This window comes from Spinacia oleracea, chromosome 5 (genome assembly GCF_020520425.1).
Source record: "Spinacia oleracea cultivar Varoflay chromosome 5, BTI_SOV_V1, whole genome shotgun sequence".
NCBI classification, from domain to species: Eukaryota; Viridiplantae; Streptophyta; class Magnoliopsida; order Caryophyllales; family Amaranthaceae; genus Spinacia; species Spinacia oleracea.
Window position 1 is genome coordinate 63,791,685 of NC_079491.1, and position 17,928 is coordinate 63,809,612.

At 36.3% G+C, this 17,928-nt stretch overlaps 1 long non-coding RNA gene across 1 annotated transcript; it reads right to left on the minus strand.

Annotated features, from left to right (window-relative positions):
* Window positions 1–4,301: 4,301 nt before the first annotated feature.
* Window positions 4,302–8,135, minus strand: LOC130461132 (uncharacterized). The gene is made up of 5 exons (XR_008921508.1): window positions 7,946–8,135; window positions 7,418–7,542; window positions 7,256–7,331; window positions 6,829–6,872; window positions 4,302–4,754 (listed from the first exon to the last, which is right to left on the minus strand). It is a non-coding gene; the product is annotated as an uncharacterized lncRNA (long non-coding RNA).
* Between the last annotated feature and the right edge of the window lie 9,793 nt (window positions 8,136–17,928).

The following is a 17,928-nucleotide window of genomic DNA, read 5'->3' on the forward strand; positions in this document are numbered from 1 at the left end:
TTATGATACATATGACAATTCATAAATCATGCGGAAACAACCATTAAGCCAGGAATACATATTATTTACACATAATCATATAGCATAGTCTAGAAGCATACTCTTTGTTGCGTGCCTTCCCTAGCTGCGCCCGAACCGAACAAGAACAAGTCTTTAGGACTCCAAGTGTCGTCCCTCCGTAGATAGTCCACAGCACGTCCGGATCCGCCTTAAGATTGACCAACTAGAATCGCCCTTAAGGTACTAATAATTTCGGCACTTTTAGGCAAGGTATGTGACTGAATTTTTCTCTCAAAAACTCACTTTGAAGACTTGAAAACTCGTTATAAATTGTGAACCCAGGCCACATATTTATAGGGGTATGGAAAGAGAATTGGAATCCTACTAGGATACGAATTAATTAAATTTGAATCCTAGTGGAACTCTTATTTAATTAATTTATCTTTTAGGATTAGGAATTTAATCATTAAACGAATTCTATACGCTTTAGGATTCGAGTAACACACTTCGAGTAATACGCTAGCACCGCACGCAGGCCTTGCGGCCCACGCACAGCGCCAGCCCACTCGTCGCAGCCCCGCGCGCGCGCCCAAGCTTCGGCTGGGCCTGGCTTTTGCGGTGGGCCTGGTCGTATGCTTGGCGTGTGGTTGTTGCGCTTGGCTTGCTGGGTGATGGTCCGGCTTCGTGCTGGGCCTTCGTCTGGCAGGCCTCGTCCGATGCTAATTCGTACGATGCGCTTCCGATTAAATTCTCGATTCCGGAATTCATTTCCGATACGAACAATATTTAATATTTCCGATTCCGGAATTAATTTCCGTTTCGAACAAATATTATATATTTCCGTTTCCGGAATTATTTTCCGATTCCGATAATATTTCCGATTCAGACAATATTTCCGTTTCCGGCAATATTTCCGATTCCGGCAATATTTCTATTTCCGATAATATTTTCCGATACGTACCATATTTCCGTTTCCGGCAACATCTACGACTTGGATAATATTTATATTTCCGATACGATCCATATTTCCGTTTCCGGCAATATCATCGTTTCCGGAGTATTCATTTCTTGCCTGTGACGATCTCAGCTCCCACTGAAACCAAGATCCGTCGATTCCGAATATCCATAGTTGGAGTATTTAATGCCATTAAATACTTGATCCGTTTACGTACTATTTGTGTGACCCTACGGGTTCAGTCAAGAATAAGCTGTGGATTAATATAATTAATTCCACTTGAACTGAAGCGGCCTCTAGCCAGGCATTCAGCTCACTTGATCTCACTGAATTATTAACTTGTTAATTAATACTGAACCGCATTTATTAGACTTAACATTGAATGCATACTTGGACCAAGGGCATTATTTCCTTCACTACCACAGATGGAGAATCTCTGCTCGTACAATCAAGCCTGAGCTGCCAGAGGGAAAAATGGTGAGAATGTTCCTCTTAGGGCTCAATACCTTACGAAAAGGCTGCTTCGCCGAATTCCCCAATAGCACGTGGAACCAAGTCTGGCATCAAGTTCTGTAGATCTATGGATGTAGCCCCGCCTATGATGATGACGATGGAGATGTAGACATCTGGGAATACCCCGAGAACTATCTCTATGATTAGTGTCATTCGTTGAAGTCCAGAGTCTGTCTTTCAATTTTCGAGTCTAGTGATGAGTCCAAGAGTCTAGGGCTAGAGTCTTGCATCAATCAAGAGCCTCTAAAGGCCAACCTTCAAGTTAAAGGTGTCGATGTAATGATTGCCAATTTCAATAATACTACAATTTCCTCCTACTCTTCAAGTCCAAATTCAAAACACACCTCTAATCCAAACAACTTTGATTCACAAGAAACTGACCTTGAAATACTAAAATCTATTGAAAATCATGAAAACAGGACGCCCATATTTGAGGAAACAGAAAAAGTTAACCTTTCTAACAGCAGTGATCCAAAACTAGTTCAAATTGGTCTAACTCTATCTCAAGCAGAGCGGGATGATCTTATCAAGCTACTTTCAGAGTACATAGACGTCTTCGCATGGTCCTATCATGATATGCCAAGGGTTGATCCAAGCATCGGTCAACATACAATTCCCCTCATCCCAGGTTCAAAACCCATCAAGCAGAAACTCCGTCGCATGAAACCGGACGATTCCCTCAAAATTCAAGAAGAAGTCTCTAAGCAGCTAGAGGATGGGTTTATTCGAGAATCCAAGTATCCAGAATGGATTGCAAATGTCGTCCCAGTTCCAAAGAGACGGCAAAGTACGAATGTGTGTTGATTTCAGAGATCTTAACAGGGCCAGCCCTAAAGACGGTTTTCCATTGCCTCACATCGACATGTTGATCGACAACACCGCAAATCACACCTTACTCTCTTTTATGGACGGGTATGCAGGCTACAATCAGATTCAATTCCTATAGTAGAGGAGGATATGGAGAAGATAATCTTCATCACTCAGTGGGGTACATATTGCTATACAGTTATGCCGTTCGGACTGAAGAACGCGGGGGCTACAAATTAAAGAATATCCATAACCATTATGAGCGACATGATTCACAGGAAAATCGAGGTATATGTCGACGACATGATTGTGAAATCCAAAGAGCGACATGAGCATACCTCAGTACTTCGAAAGTTCTTCAATAGACTTAGGCAATACAATATGAGGCTCAATCCTCAAAAATGTGCATTCGGGTTAACGTCTGGCAAGTTACTCGGATATGTCATCAGTTCTCGGGGCATCGAGGCTGACCCTTCGAAAATCAAGGCCATCCTAGATATGAAACCGCCATAGAATGAGAAAGAAATTCGGGGGTTCCTGGGCAGATTACAATACATCAGTAGGTTCATTTCCAAGCTCACTATGATATGTGAGCTGGTATTTCGAAAGCTCCGCAAGAGTGAGCCTAAGGTATGGGACGAAGACTATCAACATGCGTTTGACACTATCAAAGACTACCTTTCCAACCCGCCAGTACTAAAGCCATCCATGCCAGGGATTCCCCTCAGGCTTTACCTTACAACGACAGATTCGGCAGTAGGGGACATGCTTGCCCAGGAGATTGAAGGCAAAGAGAATGTTGTATACTACAAAAGAAAAAAGTTGATCGAGTAAGAAACCAGATACACTCAGCTCGAGAAACTCAGCATCGCCTTGGTTTGGGCCACAAAGAAACTATGACTACAAGAAAATTTAGATACTGAGGCAACACGGTGAGGCAATTCATTTTTTATGGCCTCTAAAAGTGCCTTTTAGCATTAGTTAATTATGATTGCCTTTAAAAGTTATTTTTAGCGTCGGTGAAATTTAGTCTGCCCCTAAAAGTACTTTTTAGCATAATAAAGTAATGGTTGCTCCTAAAAAGTATCTTTAGCATCAAAAGAAATTAAGTTGCCCCTGAAAAGTACCTTTTAGCATTAATGGAATAATAGTTGCCTCTAAAACTGTTTTTTAGCGTCAATGAAATTTACGTTGCCCCTAAAAAGTACTTTTTAGCATTAATGAATTAATGGTTGCCTCTAAAATATTTTTTTAGCATCACAAAATAATGGTTGCCTCTATAACCTTTTTTTTAGCATCAATGAAATTTACGTTGCCCCTAAAAAGTACTTTTTAGCATTAACGAAATGGTTGCCTCTAAAACATTTTTTTTAGCATCAAAAAAATAATGGTTGCCTCTAAAACTTTTTTTTTAGCATTAAGAAATAATGGTTGCCTCTAAAACTTCTTTTTAGCATCAATTAAAACTTTGTTACCCTAAAAAGTACTTTTTAGCATTAATGAAATAATGTTTGCCTCTAAAACATTTTTTTTAGCATCAGAAAGTAATAGTTGTCCCTATTACTTCTTTTTAACATCTAAATTTTAGTTGCCCCTAAAAAGTACTTTTTAGCATTATTAAAATAATGTTTGCCTCAAAAACCTTTTTTTTTAGCATTAGTGAAATTTAAGTTACGCCTAAAAAATATTTTTTAGCATTAATGAAGTAATGGTTGCCTCTAAAAAATATTTTAACATCAGTGAAATTTTAATTGTCCCTAAATTATTTTTTTAGCTTTAATAAAATAACTAATTTTAACCCCGTGCGATGCACGGATATTTCGTGTTATTTCAATATTTCTCACCAACCTATTATACTACACGCCCCCTCAAAAAAATAAGGGTTCCATAAACTTAATTGTAAATATACAAATAGTACATATATACGAAGTACTCGGCATGTCTTAAGCCGACCATTGACAAAACATCGATTTATCTATATCCGTAAATTTATATCTCCACTTTGAGGTACAATTGTAAGCTTAGTTTGTATAGCTTGTCAGTTCACATAGAATTTTAATCTACTACCTTTTCAGGTAGTTAAAAACTTTACACCACAATGTTTAGCTAGTAGCTTGATATTCAAATGTGTCGCACCTGTCAATCAACCATCATCGGATTTTTTCAAGCAAATTATTAGCTTGGCTGAACAAATTCCTATTTCAACTTCAATGGTCAAGTTGTTTGAGACTTCTAAAAACGCAAGTTTCTAGCTACAACCAGATGCTCTAATAATTTCTAGATTACTACTACTACAATTATGGAAGTCCTCATAATAAAACTTTAAAGATTCAGCTGTAGGTTCCTGAAGTTGCATGATGTGGTTCATCTTCCTACTTTCCTGGCGTGTAATACCAGCAAGTTGATCAGCTAGCTTGTTCCTTTTCCTACCCTCCAACTAAAAGTGAATACCTGAGAAGTGTTGCCTCAGTGCCCTGCCCTGCAATCATAAGGATATCTCTGAGAACTTGCTTCTGCTATATGAGGCATCAATGCAGGTTGATCAATTTCCTGAAGGCGACATACATTTAAAAGTTTGGCCAATAGCAAAAAAAATAACACATTCCAGCATTAAATGACAGAATCGTGACAAAAAGCCAAAAGAAAATGAGGTTTATACATTAAAACCCATCCATAAGGACAGCTAATCCACAAATTAGCTCAATCAATGAACACAATAACAGGAAACAATTACAAAAATGATATATTCAATCGATAACAAATGTTAACCAACAGATGGATTACAGTGAGGGTTCCTTCACTTTTATATCTGCATTTAGCAGAACACAGATATGTCGGGCATGAATTCAATACATCCAAATAGATGTTATACGGTCTAAGAAAAAAAAATACACAAACATGGTCGGGTATGGTTGTTGGATTAAGGTATAGATCCAAGAGTGGAGCATGGAATATTATCATATTAAAGCCAATGCTCATGGTTATCAAACATAAACTAATAACTCATTAAATTATTCTTATAGATAGAACAATGAAACAAACAAGAAAGGTCAGATCCTCCTCCTAGATTTCACTCAATAACAGCAAGCTTGAAGTATCAATGCCTTTATGCATATGAAGCATTTCTGGCTGCCAATCAAATTAAATTAACCAGGTGGGAGTCTAGTAGACATTTTACCCTAACAACTTTCAAAAATTATCAGATCTATTATCTTCCAGCCATCAAAGGGCGAGGGTAAGGGTTCCATTCGCATAAAGCCTTAGAAGAGGTAAAGAGGTTTTACAAATGAAAGATGATTTAATGACCTATAAGTCTTATAGGACCAAATGGAAATTGTACATGCAGAAGTTCCAACAACACTCAGGGTAAAATAAGCTGAAGTATAGAAAAAACAGAGAGCAAAATGACTAAAATGTAGAGTGACATATGTTAATACGAGCAATTCAAATATGGTAGATGTATACTTTTAGAAGAAATGGAGGTAGTATTTTATTTTAGGTTAAATTTGTGTGCAAGTTCACAGGATATATAAACTGGTGAAAGGTTGGACATTTTAGCTACTGACGACTCCTTCAGATAGTCTCACAGTAATAAGTAGGAAACAACTTATGGTCTATTCTATTTCTTTCTGTCAGAAAGCAGATTAAGCCGAACATGTTATGAGAATGAACATATAACAAATTGTTACATTATAAATCAAGGCACCAAACCTAATGAGCAACGACACAGTAGTCGAGCACAACCAGGGTGGAAGTTGCAGTGCTTTGCTCAGCTAGTGCCATATAAACGCACTTCTAGCAATCGCTTAAAAACGAGAATCCAAACTGTCTTAAAAAGTTAAAAGCTCTCTTGAAGTAACTAAGATGAAAAAGAACACCACAGTAAGACATCTATAAAGCATATTGAAACATATTATAAGTACTTGGTCTTAAAATCTCTCTTGTAGTAACCAAAATTCTAACAAACTACAGATGGCGTAAAGTTAAATTATTCAAGTCAAGCTTCTCATGCAACAAACTGTTTGCAGTTGCAGATAAGGCTATAACATATGAGTATCCGACCCCTGCGTGCTCACAACCAGAAAGAAAATAGTGTAGCGTTTACCATAAATAAAAGGATAGTTCAACTCAGACATCAGACATCAAGTAACCATTGAAGCAAAGAGGCGTACCTGGAAGTCTCAGGGCACTTGATAACTACTGAATATTATTATTAAGACTAATATCAAGAGTTTAATATAAAGACTAATATCAAGAGTTTAATATCAAGACTTTCAGAAGAAATATTAGACTAATATTCTTTTGTATTGAGTCATGTTGCATGAATATTAGTTTTTGGCTTTTCTGGTGAATATTAGTCTTTTGCAAAGACAACAGAATATTAAACGCAAACTGGATTCAAAAGAAAAAGAAAATATTAAATGCAAGACAGCATAATTTTCCTTTTGAATCCAGTTTCTCATGTTGCATAAAACCTTAATTTATCTACCATCAAAAGGATTGGCAATAAACCAAGACTGGTATCAGACTGAATGTCCAATAGAAGGAGTTACCTCAGCAATGCTGAGGTCCCTAAGAACAGCTGCAATGGCACACACTGCATAAGAATCGCAGTAGAATAAGCAGATAAATATATAAAGTAGAACAACAGTTGCAATAGACCAAAATAGTGATTAATGAAGCCAGTTTTATTCAATTCCCATCTCTTTTATTTCATCTATCATTACAAATAATTCACAGGCTAACATCTAAGCTGAAGACTAAATGTTAGACCATCATCGGTAGTTGAATCATCTTAGACCTGACACGGTCCTCTTCTCAAACGGTTCTGAATCCATCTTGTTCAAAACTTCAGTCGCAAAATTCAGTCGTGTATAAACAAAGTAAGCACGTAGTTTTTCCATTGTCGAAAAACCAACTTGCAAATGACAATAAACCAAGATAAAGATAACAACTTGCAAATATTGAACGCAAAGATACCATAATTTTTCTTTTGAATCCATTTTCTCATGTTGCATGAAATCCTAATTTATCTACACTCTTTATCAGGATCCGGCTGCAAACCATTAAAAAATTAGAACAAAAGTGAGAGAGAGCAGAAGCAACCAAACCCAAAAACAAGGACATAAGTTCAATCTCTACCTGTTTCAAGAAAGAGTATGTTCTTCCTTGCTTCGTTTTCTCTTCATCGATATTTGGTGAGCTCAAACTGAGAAAAATCTCCTTTTACAAGTCAATTACTTTAGAGTTTCAGATTCAAGTTTAGCCTTCAAAAACAGTGAACTTCTGTCAGACTTAGTACAATGAAGTTCATGAAGAAATCATAAGCAAAAACCTATAGTTTGAAATTCAAATTGACTAAATCAGTAAATAGCTTCAAATATTAGTCCTTGTCAAGTTTCTGATTCAGCACTAAAAGAGGTAAAGAGAAGTAAAGTGAATCTGATTGAAATCGCGGAATAACAACTTTGTCCCTACGTCATCCCAATGAAATAGGAAAGATCATTTTAGCAATCAAAATCGCAATTAAAAACACTGAAACGAATAATATTTGAAACCCTAACGTCAACAATTGAAATTCGTTGAACAAGTCAACAAAAAATTGAGCCCTAAATTTAGCAATCAACATAGCAAAATCGAAATAAAATATCTTATAAATTACATACGTACCTAGAAAATTGAAATGGGGGTAATCCCAAAGAAGGTAAAGAGCTCTGCAGGAACAACGAAAATCAACCAATTTGAAGAAGATGAAGTCGCACTATAGAGGATTTGCAAGAGCGGAGAGAAAACTGAATGAAGAGATAAAACTTATGAAGAGTATTATTGTGAGAGGTTGCAGCGGCAAAACGAATGCAGAATAGCGGACTCTGACTTTTTTTATTTTTGCAGAATAGCGGGCTCCTAAAATTATCACTTATCGTATCCCGCCAATTAGAGGAAAAATTTTAATGGGCTTGTTAAATTGGAAAGGTGAGGGACATAGGGAGCCATTGGGCTGGGTTGTGAAAATTTTAATCTCCCGCCTAATGAATTTTAGATGTCAGTTAACCGCGGACTTGATAATATTGCTTAAACTCAATTTGGTTCAATTTATTAATATTTTGTAATATGTATAATAAATTTATTATAACTCCTTGCACACGTAATATGTATAATAAATTTATTATAACTCCGAATAAATTTTGCCTAAGAAAAAAATTGATGGATAAATATTATAAAAGGTTATATAGTTATTTTTATACATTATTAATATTTTGAAATAATAATATTTATTATGATTTTAAAAAATAGATAACTTTTAAGTATTTTAAGTTAACTTTTACGACGATATATAATAATTATTGTACACCATCTTTAAATAACAATTTACGTCTTGCTTGAATATTCAATGTATAGTGTGCTGCCTCTCATGGCAAGAAAATCGGGTCAAAACAAATTTTGTCTATCTTAGTAAAAAGTGTTCTTTAAGAGAATGTGCGGCATGTCATTCTGATATATGTGAATGTATAGCATAAAAAACAAATATTATTCTGTTAGCTAGCTCTTCATATGATAAGGTGTAATCAACAGAGAGCCAGGGACAAACTTTTCCCCGCAAAACATCGGCACAGAATAATACACACCAAAACAGCAGTGCGCAAACCTCAAAACTAGCAGAATCACAGTAAGCTACATTGTTTAATCTTTTAGGAATGGGGGGAGTATGTATTTCATATCAAATAACAATTGTTATTATCATTATTGTTGTTAGTGGTGTTGCTGTTAGTATTGGTGGTGTAATTGTGATGCGAGTGTTGTTTAAGCCATAATAAAAAATAAATAAAAACATTAACAAATTATTTCAATTCACATAACCAATTTGTCCATATAAAAAGCGATCATGTCCAAATTAGCACCAGTTCTTGTTCCACACTAAATATATTGTGGACTATGCCTAAAAACGTAATTCTAACAAGTTGTTTCAAGATCAACCAATAAATCTAAACTGAAAATCAATCAGCTCGTATTCTATCACGGTATTATCTGTAATTTGTGCTTAAACGGAAAATTGACAAGGATTTCCCAGTTTTTCAGTATTATCTGTAATTTGTGCTTAAACTTGTTTCATTCTTTATTTGAGTACGGTGATTTTTTGTCTCTAATAAGTCGACTGATTGAATTTCTTTTGGAAATTGGTTATGTATGCTTGATTTATTATGTTTCTGCTTTGAATATGTTGAAAATAATAGAGGTTACTCGTTTGCTATTATACTACAAAATTTGGTAAATGACAAAATATTGAGGCATTTAAGAATCCATTTTCTTTAATTTGCTCAAATAGGTTTATGCAAACCTTTTCTAAATCTTTGTGTTTATTATCTACTGGCTTATGCAATTATTTTTTAATGGAATTGAGAAGCACACGTACCAAATTCAGCTATTTATTTATTTGTCGTCTATATGACCAGTACAAATGTTTACTCTGTTACACTGTAGGAATCGAGTATATTTCTTGCTGGAGATAAGGGTCGTTCAACTAAGTGGATTGCAGAAGATGCTTAGAGTTAGAAAAATAACACTTAGGTACTCAAGTTGCATATTTATATTTATCCAATAAAGACCTTGATTGGTGCAACTCGAGGGCTTGACATTAATGTATTTTTGAATTGGAGCAGACTAGCTCAAATTACTCATGTTACACAAGAGATATAGTGTGCACAAAAGTAAAAGGTAAACCTAGCTTGCTCGTGCTACATATGTATGTGCTATTATGCATAAAATGTCAAAAAATATCAAAATCGAAAAATTAAATTTTAGTATTTTCCGAAACTCTTGTCATATATATGAACTTTAACTCAAATATTCTCTAAAGTTTTTAAAATATTTATGAGATAAGAAGAACTAACCAAAAGAAAAGGAATATATATATATATATATATATATATATATATATATATATATATATATATATATATATATGGGATCGAACCTGGGTCGGAGAGGCAACTCGACTTGCTTTAAATTTTCACGATGAGAGAACTCTTTCATTAAAAGTCAAAAAGTAAAGTTTAGGATATGAGAATTTTCATTAAAGGTCAAAATTAAAGGACTAGGACAACAAAAATAACAAAATTAGATTGACAAAAATAAACACCAAATTTTTTTGAAAAAATATACAGCAGCAGTGTCGAACCCGGGTTGCACTGCTACGTATGGGTTTAGTTAACCAATGGGACAAAGTAAGTATTGTGATTGTTTAAAATTAACCTTTCGTCTATGTTCTTATTTTGAGGCAAAACCTTTAATTCGTCCATCTTCTTGATTGGAACTAAACTTTCCTCTTTTGTTCCTCCTCGATACTCGTTGTTCTTGTTGTTAATTTTTTTTTTTTTTTTTTGGCAAATTCCATATTCAGCTGGATTTCTTAAAATCGATTTGGAATTTTTTAATTTTCAACAATTATTCCCTCCAAAAAATCCCGCAATATTTGGGATATAGAAACTACAATTAGGGTTTTTTTTCTTTTCTTTGGGATATAGAAACTACAACAAAATCGACTGGTTCCTTACAGAGAATAATTGTTGACGATTAAAAACTTCCATCTCGATTTTGTGGACTTCGGAACTGAGTGACGAATTCGACTTGCTTGCACAAATTCAGGTATTTGCAGTAATTTCCATTATTTTTTCGTGAATTCGAGTTGGTTCCATAACAGTGCAGTAATTTCCATTATTTTTTTCGTGAATTCGAGTTGGTTCCATAGAAGTGCAGTAATTTCCATTATTTTTTCGTGAATTCCAATTGGAACTAAAATCGACTGGTATTTCTTTTTTTAACTGGTACGCTTTTTAATCAAATGGTACTGTTTTAATTTAAATGGTACTGTTTATATATAAATGGTACTTTTAAGATTTAAATGGTACTCTTAGCATTACAATAAAATAATACGTCTTAAAAAATCAACTAATATGATTCTTGAAATCAACTAATTTGATTCTTGTAATTGAGAAATAATACCTAGTGACTTAGTGAATTAGTTAGCCCAATTTGTAATTGAGATGGCCCACTTACAAATAACGAAAACTCTAAAATGGTAAACTATATTCCAAATTTTAATGGGCTGGCCCAAAAATGACATAAACACATTATAAAAACTAGTTTCACATCACTTTATTCCAACTACAGCAACAAATGGTAAATAATTCCAACTTAAAATGGGCTGGCCCAGATACAAATATCCAAATAATTAATAAACAACAAACTTGGCAAATCATCCTACATCTCCTTAACACCAGACACAATATTACGGATAAATAGAGGCAACTGAGTGGTTGACAAAGTAGAGGCACCAGAAACAGCTGGCCTTAGATCAAATGGGGTGGAATTGCCGGGTCCTCGAACACTCGTCTGGTACGGGGTACCCAAACTGAAACCAAGGTTAGATTCACCACATTCCACCTCACGCAAATGCTGTGAAAAGGAGATAACCTTCGAAGAACCTTGGTCAACGTAACCACCACCACCAACCACGGGTGGTCCAAGAATCCAACTGGCGGACCGTTCACAGACCCAGCACAGACTCCAGATTCGGATTGATCACCAAACAATTGTTGGGATTGTTGTGATTGAATATACCGTCATTCTATTGGATGTTGAGGATGAAAATAGCGTTGTTGTTGAGGATGAACAAAGGTTTGTTGATGCATTGTTTGGGGATGAACATAGCTTATTGGTTGAGATTGTTGTGGATGAACATAGGGTCGTGGTTCAGATTGTTGGGGATGGACGTAAGGTCGTGGTTGAGACTGCTGGGGTTGAACAAAGGTTGATTGATGAGATTGTGGGGGGTGATTGCCATATCCAGGGGGTAAGAGAGTTGCCGGCTCAGAAAAATAACGTATGGTTCCATCTAACATTTGTATACCACCAAGACTTTGTTGTAACACCTGATAAATTGATGTTTTTAAAACATAAAAAAGGGTCGAATATAAGCACGTGTGTAAAAAAAAAAAGCTAACTGTACCTGCTGTGTAGGAGGTTGTGGGGGTGTTTGTTCCATGGCCTTCTTGCCCTTCCTTGGAGCAGCCGGCTTCCTTGGAGCAGCAGGCTTCCTTGGAGCAGCTGGCTTCCTTGGGGATGTTGGCTTCCTTGGGGCTGCTGGCTTCCTCGGAGCTACTGTCATCCTCGGAGCCGACTTCTCCGAGGATGGATACAACGGACCCTGATCAGTATGGTTAGCATCATCATCATCACCATCATCATCCTCAACATCATTTTGAGTAACATCTTTGTTACAATAATCACCGTTCCGCTTCATCTGTTCTTTCGTTGGAGGTCTCTTCGGATACTCAGTACATGACCTGAACCTGTAGCTAGTAGTCCTATGAGAAGGTGCGGGAGGCTTAAAGGGATCCAACAGGGGAGTACCCCCATCTACGCTACCAGACAGAAAACCATGCCCATCATTACTTCCGGAATCAAGACCCTGAAACTCTACACTCCTAGGAACACGTTCACCACCAACACAACTACCTTCATGTTCGGTTCCTAGCGGGGAATCAAATACCGCAATGCGACGTCGTACCGGGAGCAACTCACCCACATAAGAAGGGCTTACCTCAGTCAAACCCTTCTCTAGACATACGGAAGACGGTGTCCCCAACATCACCTCCTCACTTTGACTTTGGTTAACATCATTCTTCCTGTCAAGCATGGCTATCTTATCGTCCAACCGAATATCCAACAACTGAAATATCTCTACAACTACGTCAACAGTTTCTTTGTAACTGGAAGCCTTCTTACAAATGGGATCAAACAACACCTGCAACTTATCATACCTACATGGCATGCCAAAAACATATAAATAACCATAACAAACTTGATTTTTTAACAATTCATAATTGGAATGGATCTCACTTACAAACAGCCTCTGTCTTCAAGGGGTCATGGTACATCACCTTCACCTTAGTATGTTTTCGTTCAACATCTTTCCTCCAACGCCGAAGTATATATTTTTCGGGAACTTCTGTTTGGTTTTTTAAATCAAACAACAGCATCATGTGCCTACACATGATTCCATGGCATTCAAAGTGCTTGCACTGACAACTAACTTCTTTGGTCACGTAATTAAACGTTGCGACATACTTTATCTTACGTTTCGTGAGGATCTCCTTCCTAGAGTATTTAGGTTTTACCCACACCCTATCCTCAAGCTCATACTCCTCCAGAGAATCATCCAACATTTTCCTTCAAACACAATTCACATAAAGCATTTTGGTACACTCTCTTTGAACCTCATTAAACTTAGCATCGGTATAACATTTCTGGAACACTTCTTCAATTGGAAATCCAGTCAGAATTTGCCTTATATTTCTCGCCGTACTTTCATCCGCCTTACTTTCTGCATTTGCTCTTCCCTCCATTACTTTGCAGTAAGACTCAGCAAACTCATACAAAGCGGTATGTTTGTCAACATAACAATCAAAGAAACTGTTTATGCTTTCGACCCGTTGTGTCGTCTTCATCCCGGCCCAAAATAAATGCTTCAGGTAGGCAGGGATCCACATACACCTTCCCGCGCACATACCTACACATGGAACAAGTTCTAATGTTAAGGGTCAGGACTCATAATCAGTTTATGCATGATCAATTCAGGGTTTAAAGAACAACAGCTTTGCAAGTTAAACAACACGGATCAGTTTATACATAAACATATCAGATCCATGGACAAGTTTGTGGAGACCATGCTTGTGCATAGACTATAGACTGGTCAAGGACAGACATGATCGTACATATGGACAACTGATCAGATCAGACAGTCTATGCACAATCAAGGTTCAGGGATCAGTTTGTGCATAAACTGATCTGATCAGGTTGTGCATATCAGACCATGAATCGGATCAGATTGTGCAGACCAGTCATCATTTCAGGCATCAAGCATCAACAAACTAACAATATCAACAAACTAATCAGATGAGACATCAGGCATCAGGCATCAACAACCTGATGATCAGATCAGGCAGCAACAAACTAAAAACATCACCGAAGTGGGATTGGGAAGCTCATAACAGTAGGGTATCTGTTTTCAAAATGTACTAAATATTAGTTTTCAACATGTAATCAAACATCTAAATGTGCAAATGGGATTGCAACTTTTAACTTGTCATCTTTTAACAATCAACATGTCATCTTTTAACTTTGGTGCAACTAATATATAAAACTGATCGGATCAATTCTCTTTAAAACTTATCACCTTGTTCAACATGATATCTCACTTTGTGCAAAACAACTTATCACCAATTTCTTGTATTTTCCCATTATGAACAACAAGGTGCTAAACAAATCAACATTTTATAAGACCATCATATTCACATCTACCCGGAAGCAAATCCTACTAACCTTCAAGCCAATCAAATTCACTCTCTGACAGGTTGTAGCGTTCCATCATGGTTTCCCAATTCAGTTCAAATTCATCGGCATCGAGACTGTCATAAATTGCATGCTCCAAGTCTTCCTTCAAATCCAGGTACTCCTCATTCTTTCCTAGCTTCCTACAAAAGTTCTGCGTAATGTGCCATAGACACCACCTATGAATTGTTTGACTCATGGTTGACCGCAATGCTTTCCTCATCGCGGCAGCCTGATCGGTCAATATCCCTATTAGGGCTTTGCCTCCCATACACTCCAACCAATGACTAAATATCCACTCAAAGGTGTCGGAATTCTCATGAGAAACCAACGCACAACCAAGTAAAATGCTTTGCCCGTGATGGTTTACACCTACAAAAATTCGCAAATGGCATTCTGTATTGATTGGTCAAATAGGTAGTGTCAAAGCACACAACATCACCAAACTACTCATACGCCGCTCAACTACGAGCATCTACCCGAAGAACATCTTGCAACCTACCATCATCACCTTGCCTAAAGACATGAAAAAAATCTGGATTATCTTCCTTCATCTTCTCAAAGTATGAAAACATCGCCCTTGCATCACCCCCTTTCTTCTTTTCTTTTTTCCTTTTGGCAAGGTAATCATGAATATCCTTCTCTGAAAAGGGCATGTGCACTTTACCATTCCTTCGCGTTGACATCAAATTATATACTTGATTTGTCCTTAGCCCAGATTTCCTACAAACCTCAAATTCCCGACCTACATGGGGATTATCTTCAATGAACTTCTTCCGGAACGAATCAATTGTCCGGGACTTACCCGGGCTTGGGTGGTGATTTGCGTGCCCCATGACTGACCTACGTATAACCCACTGCCCTATCTCATTGACACTAGCAAATACATGTACAGGACATTCACATTTCTTAGACTTGCGTATCCCACTACCAACATGAACCTGGTTATCAGATAGACCAACAACACCACTAACCTTCCGCTTCCTCTCTGGGACCCCATAGCACTCACAAGTCCACATAAAATTACGCCTCTGTTTAACTACTACTCCCGTTTCAGACACATCCTGTGACAAAGTACATTTCTTCGACGAACCACAACGACGGACAAAACAAAAACCCTTTTGCCTACCATAACCCTTCAATTGAACATCAATTGCCTCCCAATCGGGAAAAACCATACCCTCCTTCACTTCAGGAACTTCCGCTTCCTCCCCATATGCAGTGAATACCAATTTCTTGGAGGGGGTTTTGAAACCATCTCCCCCATCCTAAATTTAACATCAACAATGTTGTATTATAAATCAAATATATTATTGAAAATAATTCCTTTGGCTTGCATAATAATAGGATTATAACATTCCAATCAAATATCATCCCAACTACTGGTACACAAAATATAAATGACTAATACAATTCATCATTATTATTCAATTATTATTCCCAAATAATCATTGTAATTATTCCACATTTTCATTCTATTATTAAACGTTGATATTAGTCACCAATTCATTCGTAAAAATCAAAGCAATCCACAATAAATTCATAGCAAACCAAATCTCTGAAAACAATAATATAGCAATCCAACAAATTATTAGCACGAAATTAAATACGAAATTACAAATTAATATAGCAATACGAAATTACACAATTCCGATTTCGAAGGCACGAAATTAAATGCAAACTCCAGAGCAATAATATATTACAAACATTACAAAATAATATACCAAAAAAACCCTAATTTTCTGGGTTAAGAAGCTAGATTTACCTGGTTCAGACCATCTTCTTCATCGGAAGATTGAGGTTCCCACCTCCATTCGAACACCCCATCTTGGTCATTTAGTAATCTCCCAGATTCAGCGTCTATTTCCCTCGAACTCATCAAGTAAAATGTTAAAAAATATCATAAGAAGAAGGTGTCTGCGAATATTTTCCCCAAATTACTTGAATTGGACTTTAAGATTTTGTCCTACGTTTATTTCTTCCTGATTTTTATTTGAATTTAAGAACAAGATGAGTACAGATAAGGAGAAATGAAGAAGAAATCGATTTGGGGAAGAACCAGAGAATACCAAACTGATTTGAGAAGAAGATCAATTATTTCCACGTTGCCAAGTCCACCATGGCATTGTTACCATGTGTGTTTCACTGTTCAATTTCATTTTCCCCCCAAAAACTTTTTATTTTCTATTTTACCTTTTTTTTTGGACCTGATATGTATTTAGACATACATATCTGATAGGTATTTTTACTTCCTCCAATAAAAAAGTGCAAGAAATAAAAGTAAGGATACACAATTAATACTTACTACTTCGTAGTTTAATACGGAGTAATCGATAATGATGACAACCTAATTATGAAATGTTTATCATTCAGTTTATTAAGATATTAATCAGATTGTATTGAAAGTTGTGATTGTATTGAAAGTTATGAAATGTTTTATCATCAAGTGTATTAATAATCTGAACTATGGACAGTCTTCTAGTTTTAATCCAAACTATGACTTAATCCAGAATAATCCTAAACTAGTTTGTGGCCCGGGCGTTGTTCCGGATTTAACTTTTAGTGGGATTTACTTATTTTAAATATGTGCGTATGTGGTGCTATTATCTGATTTCCATGCAAGATCAGTGGCCGATCAACAAACTTTCTTCCCATATTCGAAAATCAAAACAAAATCGAGTTCTCTTCTTCATGATTAGTTGATTATTATTTTCTTGTCAATGTTTCCCTCTTCCGCACTCATAATTACACTTCATTACCCTAAGTTTTTTTCTTTTTTTCAAGCTTAAGTTGAGAAGAGAAGAATTGTACATTTATAAGTTAAGTAATTAATTCCCTTTTGTTTTTCTTTTTCCCTTTAATTCATTATTTAAAAAGGTTGTATTTATTATTTATAGAAAAATATAACATCATTGTGGTTAGCTAAGCCTAAAATGGTAAGAATGGTAACTTTTAATTCAAGAGTCTAGTGTTCAATCCTTGCTATATCAGGTAATTTCATTAAATGTGGGCCCTCTCCTTTGTTCTTCCTCTGTATTCGTCCATGGATATACTTGATAACCAACCTCAAGGACTTTTCTATTTGTTTCCTTAGTTCCTTCTTCCTCCCTATGATTTCATTCTATCTCTTTGCACCCTAACCAGAAATGCATAGCAAAACTCAATTAATTTACAATTCCAACAAAACCCCACTCAAAACCCCCAATTTCAATAAAACCCAGAGAAGTGTTACCATTCTTTGAACCTTTCTCTCCTTCCCCACG